Source organism: Rutilus rutilus (genome assembly GCF_951802725.1).
Source record: "Rutilus rutilus genome assembly, chromosome: 1".
NCBI classification, from domain to species: domain Eukaryota; kingdom Metazoa; phylum Chordata; class Actinopteri; order Cypriniformes; family Leuciscidae; genus Rutilus; species Rutilus rutilus.
This window is the reverse complement of record NC_140209.1, coordinates 44,990,536-45,003,333: the sequence shown is the minus strand read 5'-3', so window position 1 is coordinate 45,003,333 and position 12,798 is coordinate 44,990,536. Positions and strand designations below refer to the sequence as shown.

The 12,798-nt window shown below is 36.6% G+C and overlaps 1 protein-coding gene across 4 annotated transcripts in view; it reads right to left on the bottom strand.

Annotated features, from left to right (window-relative positions):
* The window catches only part of rbfox1 (RNA binding fox-1 homolog 1), a 257,018-nt gene that overhangs the window by 172,542 nt on the left and 71,678 nt on the right, over positions 1–12,798 (bottom strand). The gene's annotated exons all lie outside the window — the stretch shown is intronic.

The window sequence follows — 12,798 nt, the reverse complement described above, 5'->3', positions numbered from 1 at the left end:
AATAGCTCACAAAATCCTCCCCACAACCACAGTTCCGGAAGTCAGGGGTCACTTTCGGTCGCATCAGCGATGATCTCCATATCTGAACTGTACAATTGCAGCCAGGGTGAGGGGTTAGTAGATCACACGGTATGCTGTTTGCTGATTTATCCCGCTTTTTCCATAATAAAATGTTCCTGCTTTGTACGCCAAAAAATAAATACCACGAATTGGCCAGTTGCTGTTAAACCATTCGCTGTAGCCAGCATTCAATCACCTATAAAGAACATCTCCATAAAAAAAAAAATCAGCCTCGCCACATCCATCCTCATCTTCGTAATGACAATTTCATCTCCACACCTTGCTTTCTTTAATGTTTCCTATCATAAAATCAGCTTCAGTGTGTGAGAACTCCTGAAGCGGCATAAAGCTAACATGATGGTGGGACGCATGTGCTTGTGACCCTAATTAAGAATCAGAAATTACCACCCCATTCCAGCCTGTGCATGTCCAATAACACTGAACTTAATATTCCATAAAAAGAGCTCCACGCGACTTGCCGTCACCCCTGCCCCCTCGATATGTATGTCATCCTGCTTTTTATTTAAGAAGTCAATATACCATTGTACGACAGTAGACATTTCAGAAACAAATTATGCTCACCGCTGGATGAGCCTCTCTTTTTCAATTCTTTATTGATTGTACCAGCTCATAAAAAGAACGGAGGGGTGCAGGCGCTAGGAATTGAAAAAGGGTGGACTGCTGACTGGGACTATTTTCTTTTGTCTGGATAATAAAAATGCTACTTCAGGACTTAGAAGGTTAAGTTGTAATGAGCATTTTGGATTGCGTGCGCCCATTTAATGGCCTCATAAAGCAATGCTTTGCTTGGCTAATAGAGGCAAGCTCACAGGCGAAAATTCCCAGATTCTTTTTGTTAAGAGCTGCAAAAGTGCACCATGTGGGACGGATAAATAATTCGAAGACCGGGAATATGCCATAATCATAAGACTCATTTGCTTGGGTGGCCCATGAATTTTTAGAGTATTACCTTGTTAATGATGATCAGTGGGTGATGTTTCAGTGGGTTTCTGAAGAATGTATGTGCAAAATAACATAACGGCTGGTCCTGAATCATACTGGTCAAAACCCAGATGATTTGTAAGATTTCTTTTAAAGGATGTGGATGAGTTTTCTAAAGCGGAAAGGGCTCATTATCAGAATAGCTCCTACCTGTGCTTGCGCTATAGGGTTTGTCAGTTAGGTTCAACAAGAGTGTTGTGGGCAGGACAGCTCTATAACTGTATGGAGCATATGCAGAAATGTAAGTCTGAGCTGATACACCATTAAAGTTTAAATCAGGAGCCTGTGACATGCAATCAATCCCCCAGCCAAGCCACCCTCCACCTCCATCTGCCACAATCTTGCAATTAACTTGTCAAAATATTTAGTGCAAAAACTGATGCATAAGAACCTATGTATCGTGACATTCTGCTCTGCTGACGTGGTGCATTAATAACCGTGAGAAAGTTTTGGTTTGCCGCAAGGAATACTTTACACAGTACTTCCTCTCCGGTTCAAATGACTCATCATAATGGGGATTTACTCTTAGCAGCATTAGATTTGGAGAGGGACAGAGCAGATGTATTGAGGTGGAAGGCATTGTGTCTTGATACACCAGGATTATGCCAAGGCTTACCACACTGGAGAGGGAAAAAAGACCCTTCACTTGCATTTGCCTGGAGGAATAGATGCAGAAATCAGTAAATCAATAGGTCTGGATGACGTTAATGAAAACAAAGATCAAAACAAGCTGCATTTGAGGAATTGCACTAATAAAATATCATCTCTGCCCCACACAGGCAAACAAGCAAGACATATAGCCTATGTTTCAATTATCTGCAAGATGTACTTAAAATCGATTGAATATTTTTGATGATGATTTTTCAAGTAGATTTGCATTTCCTGAAGGAAATACCAGCGCTTGCAAGGCCGCAAAAGTGTTGTGTTGTGTAGTGTTGAGCTTTTACTGTAGGTAGTTGATGTTTTGGGCTTTGGTTCTGCATAGTGAAATGTCGCATTTCCACCGATCACACGGATGTGCTGTAAAGGCAGCTATAAATTATTAAATTTAAGGAGGGAAGAGTACTGTAGATTGATTATAATTTAGTACACAAATAGCACAATAACATCATTGTTAACATTTTGAATGCTGAATATAGTATCAATGTGTCACGTGCATGACTTGTTTAGTTTGGTTTTCAGTGTCTCCATGTTTTGCCAGTTCGATCATCCATTGTCATGGTTTGTAATTAGTTCCACACCAGTTCCGTTTTCCATTGATTACTCCCTGTCAGCCCTTGGTTTTCTCAGTTCAGTGTTCTCCGTTGTTTATGTTAAATGTAGTTGCCTTGTTGATTTTCTCCCGCATATTCTCCTGGTTTATCAAAAAGACTTTTTGAAAACTGTTTCTGTTTCTGTTAATCTACACGTAACACAATGTAAGTCAACGGGATATTTGAAACTTAATATTTCCACAAGTGAGGCTGTAAATAGTAAAAAACAAACAAAAAAAAACGCAAAAGTGGCAAGACAAACCACTATGCAAATAACACAATGATCATTTCTGCAGTATCTATTACATTTTGAAGGCTCAATATTCTATCAATGTAAGTCAATGTCTAAGTCTAACTTTAATAAAAAATAAAAACAAGTAATAAAAACTCAGTGAGTGTTTTAGCGCAATTTTCTCACGTCATGGGATCACAACACTCAAAATTCAATTTTTGAAGCATAAAGGAAAGATTTTTGATCAAATCTTTTTTCTAATATTATTGTAAATTTTAGAAGCTATCGATTGCAATTTGTTTCAACTCGATAGCTATTATGGTTGCCGAGAAATTTGCAAAAAACGGATTTTTTTCTGGAATTTCCAGGAAATCCAAAATCTTTTCCTGGATTTTTTTTGTGCGTTCCCGAGATTAGACCTTCCTTAACATAATGCCGAAAACCCGAAGTCTCTAGGTGGTCTGGTTGAGGAGTAGATAGAAGTGCAAGATTGGTGCGCACAGACAGAACAGAAATCATGAGTTAACAATCGCAATTTTGTCCGGTGGAAAATTGCGCTAAAAAATGATACATTCTCAACATTATGTGACTGTAAACGGTAAAATATATGCAAAGAATGTAAGACCAATCACAAACAATTCTGTAAAAATTGTATAAATAAACGTAACTTTTAAAAATGCTATCAATGTAAGCAATTTGTGATATTTTCAATATATAATCTTAAATTTCTTAAAATGTTTACAATAAAAAAAAAAAAAAACACATTTACGACTGAAATTATCCAAAAGACAAAGCGAATGGAGTGTGTATGGGTAAGTAATGTATAAATTGTATCAAATATAGCAGGGTGCCTTGCAAGAAAAGGCAAGCATATCGTAACAATAACTATTATAAAATGTTGAGGAAAAAAGCCATTTATAAGAAACTGACCATATTCACCTCTGAAATGGGGAAAAAATGGAAACCACTAACCAATATGAATTAAAGTCAGAATCAAAAACACACTCTTTAGGGTTTTAGGATTGTTCTAGAGCCTTCCATCAGTCTTCCGACAGCCAGTTCATCCCCCAGAAGCTCCTGCCACTGAAATATGTCAATGCAGGTATGAAGAATTCAGGGTAAGATTTTTGAGATGTCTGCAAGAGATAGCACATTCTCTTAGAAGGCCAGCAGATAGAAGATCAATATTCCCACACAACTTTCTTGTGATTCATTTTTAATGGCCAGAGGAACTTCTCCCTTATAAAATGTAAATGGCTTTAATGTTAAATGCAAAGGGAATGACACATTGATCAGTCATCCGTTCCACTTTCTTTTCAGCAGATGGTGACCAGCAGAGTTGCTTGATGACATCTCTCTCTCCCTTCTCCCTTCAGAGACCCTCAGAGTGCTTTAGACAACTTTCTTTCACCTCCTCCCCACAGCCACCCAAAAGAGGCTATTCCCTCTCTCCAACCACATCACACGCAGCTCTACAGCTATGCTACAGGTAATGGTGAGTTTGGCTGAAGTGGGTGGATCTGTCTGAAGAAAAGAGATGGATCTTCTCCAGCTCCAAATTTATTCTGTGAAGGCTGCTTGGAATCCAAAGTTTCCATCAAACTACAGTGGCTGTTCAATGAAACCACAACAGATAATGTTCCTTTTCTAAATTCCCATGTGACAACAAGTAAAGAAAAATGTACGACGGGCCGTAGAATTATTAGAAAAATAATGCACAACCAAGGTGGTAATGCGACCACGACAAGAAGTGCATGTGCATTATTTTTCTAATAATTCAACAGCCCGTCGTCAATTATTACACTTATACTACGGTTACCACACCTCAAAACATTGTTCAGATTATGTATTTCAAGACATTTGTCAGGTCAGTTTAAGTCCTTAAAATGCTCGTGTATAGGACGCTTAGGGAGCCTGTCATCTTCGAGTATTGCTAAAACGAGCCAATGCACACATTGGTGTGCAAGCTTTGCATCCACACTCAGCCCCGCAGGGCGGGTATACAGTACATACGGAAGTGGATACATGCACCACTTGTTTTTCGCTGAGGAGCCGAGCAGGGCCCGGAGTCAGCAGTGGTCCAGCAATAGTGGCGACGGGACTACGTCTCCATTCCCTCCTTCAGGGAACGAGGGTTACATACGTAACCGAGACGTTCCCTTTCAGTCGCTCACGTACGATGTAGTCGACTGATCGGGATCCCTATTAAAACACCACTAGTGCTGCCACCTTCCAGTGCCTAGACAAAAGCCTCCTGATCTCCCCGCATTATTGAGGCGGAGATACTGTAGGACCTCTATTAGACATTGTATTACTATTCAAGTATAGTATTTAAAAAAAATAATAATAATAATAATCATTTTAAGCTGGTGTTTCTTTAAATTGAACAAAATCTCCAAAGTTAAAGTTTCAGCACATTTCTTTAGAGGGGGCAGACACAATTGGGCAATTCCTCTATAAGTATCTTGACCTAAACTGCACGGTCAAAACAAGATTTTCCAATTGATATTTATGCCAGGATGACAGTTGAATATGTACAAATCATGGGGTATAACAAAAGATTTCGAAGTATAACCATATTTCTGTGCTTGTACATCTGCTTTCGTAGGGGCACACAAAGATCCCAAATGATGTATCCTTGTCAACAAAAATAACAGCTTTGGCATTTATGCCTTTTTACAGTACCCAAAACGGTTGTTAAATCTGACCTATAGTGAGTTACCACTAGTAAGGTGCAGAATCCAAAATGTATTGATTTTACGTCCATTCCTTCTGAGAGGGGCCACATGAGAATACCCCAGCTCTTACAGCCAAAAGATAAATAAAGTCCTAATGATTTCACAGTAAAACCAGAGGAATTGACAGTAATTGACGAGAGCTCAGTTTAGATTTGCTCAAAAATCTCCTAGAATATTTTTTTATCTAAACTGAGGGCTCAATAATAAAGATGGTCCGTGTGAAAGAACAAAACCAGTCACAAGTCGCACGGGTATATTTGTGGCAATAGCCAACAATACATTGTATGGGTCAAAATTATTGATTTTTCTTTTATGCCAAAAGTCATTAGAATATTAAGTAAAGATCATGTTCCGTGAAGATATTTTGTAAATTTCCTACCGTAAATATATAAAACATTTATTTTTGTGAGTGAATGCAGCACAATTGCGAACATAAATGGACAACTTTAAAGGCGATTTTCTCAATGTTTAGATTTTTTTGCACCCTCAGATTCCAGATTTTCAATAGTTGTATCTCGGCCAAATATTGTCCTATCCTAACAAACCTTACATCAATGGAAAGCTTATTTATTCAGCTTTCAGATGGTTTACCCATGTGACTGGTTTTGTGGTCCATGGTAACATATACATTTTGTTTTCTGTGATGTATCGAATTCAGCAGATACTAAACAAATCAGTAATATTTTATAGTGTACCATCATTTTCCAGCAAAAGGTTTTTGTTTTTTACTCATACACACAGTATAAATCATAAGTAACTTTTAGACACTTTTCTGCATTTTTTTTTTTCGGTCAGGGGATTTTTATTTTTATTTTGTTGAGAGCTGCAAGGGTTAATGAAATGCATAAAAAAAGTTGACAGGTTTATGCCTAAAACTGTAACATTCAAATTTAAACAATTACATACTGTCTGCAAGCATCAGCAATTGACCCTTTTCATATTTCCGGGTTTCTCAGAAGCAGAAGTCGCCATAGTTGGGTAAAACTCTATAGCGCTAAATGAAAAAATGCATTAAATATATTTTATGTGCTCCCAATTGCTTTCAAAAAGAGGAAAAAAATAGAGAGATATTGATAACGGCAGTCAGAAGAGACAAAGACAACTTTACCATCACTCGCACAGCTGCTGTATTAGAAACACCCTCACAGCAACGTTAACTAGTTTCTTGCAATTTGATGCAATGGTAATATTATACTAAGTATAGTGTTATAAATTAACGTAAATTAAATAAAAAAATATATATATACATATATATATAGGATTACTTATAGGATACTTTGTAGGATTTACAATGCTTATGACCATTAAAACGAGTCATCACAGTCTATGAAAAGTGTCCATTGGAGAGCAATTTTTGTGATTGGAAACCTGCCTTAAAATGACAACTAAACCAAGGTTTTATGTCAAATGGAAAAGTTAGCTCAAGTGTTAAAAGTTACTATGATGAAAATAACAGAACATAATAATAAGTCTCCAACATACTTTGAAATGTTCCCTGTTCATGGCTATAAAGCGGGCCAGGGCAACTTGTCTCATGTTTTACTCAAATTGTATATTTTCTACAAAAAAAGCTATTTAAAAATTTCCAAAACTGACTGAACACATGTATCAGGGCATGTTGTCACAAATGGGGTAAGTCGCCACAATAGAACCTGCCATTAAACAGCCTATTATAGAATTTTCAGCAAAATATAAAAAGTGAAACAATCATAAAAAACATAAAATATGTAACATGTAAAATGTACATGTCTAAAATGTAAAAGGTTACATGAGAAAATGGCAGTTGTTTTGCCCAACAAATACTGCAATTAATAAACTGCACAAATTTAAACCATTTAAAAAAATAGTAAAAGTACAAATTCCACATTTGTGGAATTGCACCAAACCCCATGTCACAACTATTCCCGATCTCTTATGCAGTACGTAGCACCAGCCAGTGTAAACCTAAAACATTTAGACCAAATTCCAGCATTCATCACCCCTTCTTACCCCTCACAGGTGACTCACCAAACATTAGGTACCTGTTCCCCCAGCATCCGGGGAACATGATGTATCTCCTGTTTCTGTTCAGTTAATGAAAAAGAGCGGCCTGTCCCTTAAAACGCATGCTGGTGGCCATAATTGGATTGCAACTCGCCTGCAGTTTACCCTCCTGCTTAAACCCCTACTCCACGACAGAATGCAGAAATAAGTGTGTGCTTAACGCTCTATATTAGTTCGATTCATTCCGGGAGTTTGGTCTTATTGGGAAAGAGGCACTACAAAGGCATCGGCCTATGAAGTCGTCGAGCTACATAAGAAAAGCAGGTTATTCCACAAGCCTGACAGAGAGTGTGTTAATTAATATAAACCTAAATAAAGGCAGAGAGGAGGATAATCTAATGGGTTTCAGAGGGATATTATGTTTATTCTAAGCACAGAGGATGCAAAACCCCAGAGACGCACAGGTACGCGTAGTTATAGACAGAGACAGATGGATCACAGAGGCGCTCAGAAATTAGAACGGGGCCGGAGACAGAGGCCCACTGCAGTTCTGAAGCTCTAAACGCGGAGATGCCACGAGAAAGACCACAAGCTCGTGTGCTGCCTTTAAAGAACACGTGAGGGATTACTGTACGCTGCATCCTGTTCTGTACATTCATCAATTCACGCAGGGGAAAGCAAAGAAATGACAGACAAATATATTATGATGTCAAACATCAAATATTCTCTGCATAATTCCATCGGAATTCTGCTTAAGTACGGGATGAATTATTACAGTCTGAATTATATGATTCCTCAGCATGTTTCCCACAAGAGGTGGATATAAATAAATATATATATTTCTCTGTCTCTTTCCATGAATAGGGTACAAAATAGGTCCTGGCACTCTTTAAAAGTATTGATAGGATAAAGGAGTTAAAGTTGCATAACAATCAGAAAATGTTGACTGGTTTGGTTATTTTCTATAATAAACATTAAATAATCAGACTAACATTAAATTATTAATTTATGAATAAAAAAATAATAATACAATTAAATATGCCACAATAGGTAACAGAATTGTAGCGGTCACTCAGCAGGGGAAATCTAGTTATTTAATAGCTTACATTTACCAGAAAGAAAAATATCTGTTTGAAAATCCAGAACAGGGATGCATACAAAATGTGGAGTACAGATATATTATGTACATTATATATATATATATATATATATATATATATATATATATATATATATATATATATATATATGAAGACTTCAGATGCAAAAGCCTCAAAGTGCCATCTGAAATTTCCTTCTAGAATTATAATTTTTATCAAGCTTGTATGTTTATGTTCACTTATTTCACATTAATGGCAATGAAAATTACCTATTAATTGTCACTAAAGTGAAATTACTCCTAAAGTGAAACACCTCATGCACTTGGAAAGTTTTTTTTGTGATGGATAATATGGCACAAAATCTGTTACATGGCGATCTAGAGGGTGTTAAAACAAAACCGTTGAGCTTTGTGTTGGTAGGTTCATCAGCACAGGCATATGGACAAGATTGCACTTCTTTAATGTCATAGCAAAACATCAAATCACTCTGTGCAATAAACTCTAATCAAATTACAGATTTCAATATCTGTCCCTAAATGATTAAAAACATGTAAAAGAAGATTAACTGCGAGAAACCGTGAAAATTAACATTCCAAGAAAGATGCAAATTCCATTTGGATACATCATTCATCATTTGGGAAAACTCTGAAATATGTGCGTAGTGTGTACTTCTTGCTACTACAATCTGATTATGCCCAATAAATTCTGAAAACACTGAGGCAATATTAATCTTGTGGAACAATAATGTTTCAAATGCAGATTCCTGTAGATATTTCCTCTTTGCTAGTGGATATCATGCAGTTTTAATGAGAATGTGTAATCGTCACTGTATAACCGCATGCTATACAGAAATTACAAGAATAAATTTTTATAAGTAGAATAACTGCTTATAAACCAATCCATTTCTGCAACTCCAACACTAAAGAAAAGTTTGTCTTTTAAAGTTAAAGTAACAGCCATCCTTGCCATATCTGAAGAAATGCTGTGCAGTTCTATATGGCAAACAAAAAAATTAAATATTGTGACTGATATATTCAATTTACGATAGACTTCATGCATTCATATGTGCACATACACTGAATCTGTACAATTACTCACATACTGTATTGCCTTGAAATGTATCAAGTAGAGCAGCATGGTTCAGGATAAATTGAGAATCACCTTTTTTTTGTTTCAAACAGAGATCACGATTCTCCCACGATTCTGAACAGACAACTAAACAAAATAACATGCAATTTACTAAAGGTTCTGACAAAATGTTGATTGCTGCAGTCTTTTTAAAATGTAAATGTATGTAATAAAAATAGCTTTGAATGAATGATTCAATGACTCACTCATAAAGACTTCACTTGTTTAATTTCTGGAAGAATCAGCGTTTTTTGATAAAATCTCTTGAATGATTCAATGACAAATACATTTTTGACAGTCACTTGTTGCCACCTGGTGGTGCAACGATGTAATCGATACAATCATTATTTGAAGTGCTGTGTTACTTCTATTTTGATCGCTACCGAAGACATCAGTTTTTATATCCAAACTATAAACTTTTATCCCAGAACGTCTGTAATAATATGAATATATAACACAGAAATAACGATACTCTGTGGTAGACTATTTGTGAAGCGGTTTCATACCTACACATGAAACCTGCTCTCTCTGGGTCAGCAGCAGCACCAACACAGTTTTGAATGTTCCACTGTGATTTTTTCAAAGGTTTAATAGATACAGGCAATTGAGACTCTGAGTACTCAAAATGCTTTACATTTGGAAGGGGGAATCTCCTCAACCACCATCAATGTGCAACCTTGGGGTTAATGCCTTTTAAAGACCCTGGGAAAAGGCCAATTTAACCCTGGGTTAAAGATCACTCAAAACTGAAAATTCTGTCTTTATCGGACCCATTCTTTTCAATATAATAAAAGTGAATGCAGACTGGCAAAAAAAGCATCTTAAAGTATTATAAATAGGGCTCATATGAGTCTTTTTGAATGTTTTCTCAGCTTTGTTTAAGAAAAAGACAGGAATATAGGTCGTCATTCACTTCTTGACAGCCATCCTACTGCTGAGTCATTAATAATTTGTTCCTTATGTGTATCTTAAAAAAAAAAAAAAAAAAAAAAAAAATCAATCTGTCTAAATGTAAAACAGTCCAACACCTAGAACAAGATAACCCAAGATTACAGTATGTTTACCCATGGTTAAGAATGAAGTCTGAAAAATCCAACATAGGCCAAAAACTTAACAGTTTCCAGCTGAAATAAACCTTGAATTTTAACCTTAAAAGCGTGTATTCCTTTCCACACAAATTATAGGTGCAGATGGTTAATTAATAAAAAAACAATTATTGCACTATACTATGTTATGAGCGTCACCTATGCATGGCTTTTCTAATGTATTAAACTTGCTCAGTAGCTCACCTGGTACAGCACTGCATGAAACACAAGTCACGATATAAGAGCTCAAAATCTTGTAGAATTAAGCTAAAAAGGCATGGTTGCTTTAGAAAATGCGTTATGTCATTTAGTGCTTTTGTTAACACTATCAGTAGGGTTTAGTGCAATCTGTACAAAATTTTCATATGCTACAAAGCATTAACCTTTTAGCGCCACTCACTGGACATTTCATTTCCAAACTGCCACAATATGTACAACAAACAATGTAATAAAACGTTGCCAGATTCATGTTAATCTGTTTCGATAAAACTGAACACGCTTTTAGCACCACTCACTGGACATTACACTTTGAAAAGTGCAAGAAGCAACTTAATATAATTGCAGAAAGGCACATTGTTCCATTGAGCAGGGTTTGGGAAAGTCCATTTGGAGGAGTGTACACTGTTAGACTTTTCTGTAATTTCTACAGTTATTTACTTTAAATCCCCCAGTATTATACAGCTATTTCTCTTTACAGTAAATAACTATGATTCCCATTGCATCATGGGAATTTTCTGTGACGTCTAACACCACATACAGAGACTTACTGTATTTTTTAAATTTGCTGTATACTACTGTATTTGAGGTAACAGCCTCTCTGGCTGGCACCATTCCATCGTGCTTTTTATTTTCTAATTTTTGCCTTACACCGCGTGTCTACAACGCTATAATAGCCAGAGGCTGTCTATATTGGACACATTGAAGTGACCGGACCATTAATACAAAATGCAAACCTTGTCAGAAATAGCGCGAGCGCTTGGACTCGGAGAACCGTCCGTCCGAAATATAATGGCGCATCACTATACACACTGTCTGGGATTTTGTCGTGTCGCGCCGGAGCATGCAGTGTAATATCACTGGGTTCTGACTGTCTTTTGTTGGACCGCGCCGTTCGTGCCTGGCCTGGGGAAGAGACGGAATTCACTTCACCGAGAGAGAGACCAGCAAGCAAGGTAAAAAAACAAACATTCTGTGTGTGTTGACAGGATTGTGCTCAGTTTAACCTATGTTATAACGTTAGCCTAACCACGTTACTCGTCAACATGGCGGTAACAAACTTTACCACGGTAAACTGCGCTAACGTTTCATTTTACAGACTTTGTTAGATTATTGAATTGTCGAGTTTAAATATGCAAACGAGCAACGCTTATTTTACATTAACAATAAATTAACTAATGTGAAATTTTGTTTTGGTTGTAGATAATGTTGGCCTACTGATGGGAACCTTTATAGTTTTAGCATTAGTTTGCAAACTATAACATATTATATATATTTTTTATTTTTTATGGAATTTAATATTTACTTCCATTTTTGTATGTGTTTAAAGGCAACTGCAACAAAGCGCCAATTCGCGCCAGTGACTTCTAGCAAGATTCCGGAGGTAGGCCATTTGTGATATATTTTGAGATAAGTTTGCTGAAATGATTAGCAATATGTGAAAAGTGCTTTGAAGCCACTGGTGCAGACTAGGTAGCTTACAATATCTTATAAAATCTCTATAAAATTGGCTAACTTTATATCAAATAAGTGACCTTTGCATCATGTCTAACTTTATTACACAGCAAATGAACCAATCAGAAGATGGACCATTTTCTGTGTTCAGTCTAACCAGATTAAATGTATCCAGGTAAGCATTCAGTAAAACTCACTAATTCATTCATACCAAATCTAGCATTCTAAACAACTACTTAGGTTTATATTTTTGCATTATTTTGATATTTTATTAGGCAGAAGACTCTCTACCATTGCAGTCCCACCTGAACAGGAAGGTCCTAATATCAGCGCACAGGTGGGTTAACTACTGTAGAAAGGAGAACGATCATCACACAGTGATTTCTTGCATGTGTCTTACTGTGTATTTGTCTCAGACAGGAACCCCTTCACTGAAGACAAGCTGAAATGAGCTAAAATCATCGATTTCAGTCTTTCTCTCTATGGATCTCAGCATTTTTGGACAGAATTTAGGATTTGTAAGTATTAAAATTTAATCTGCCATAA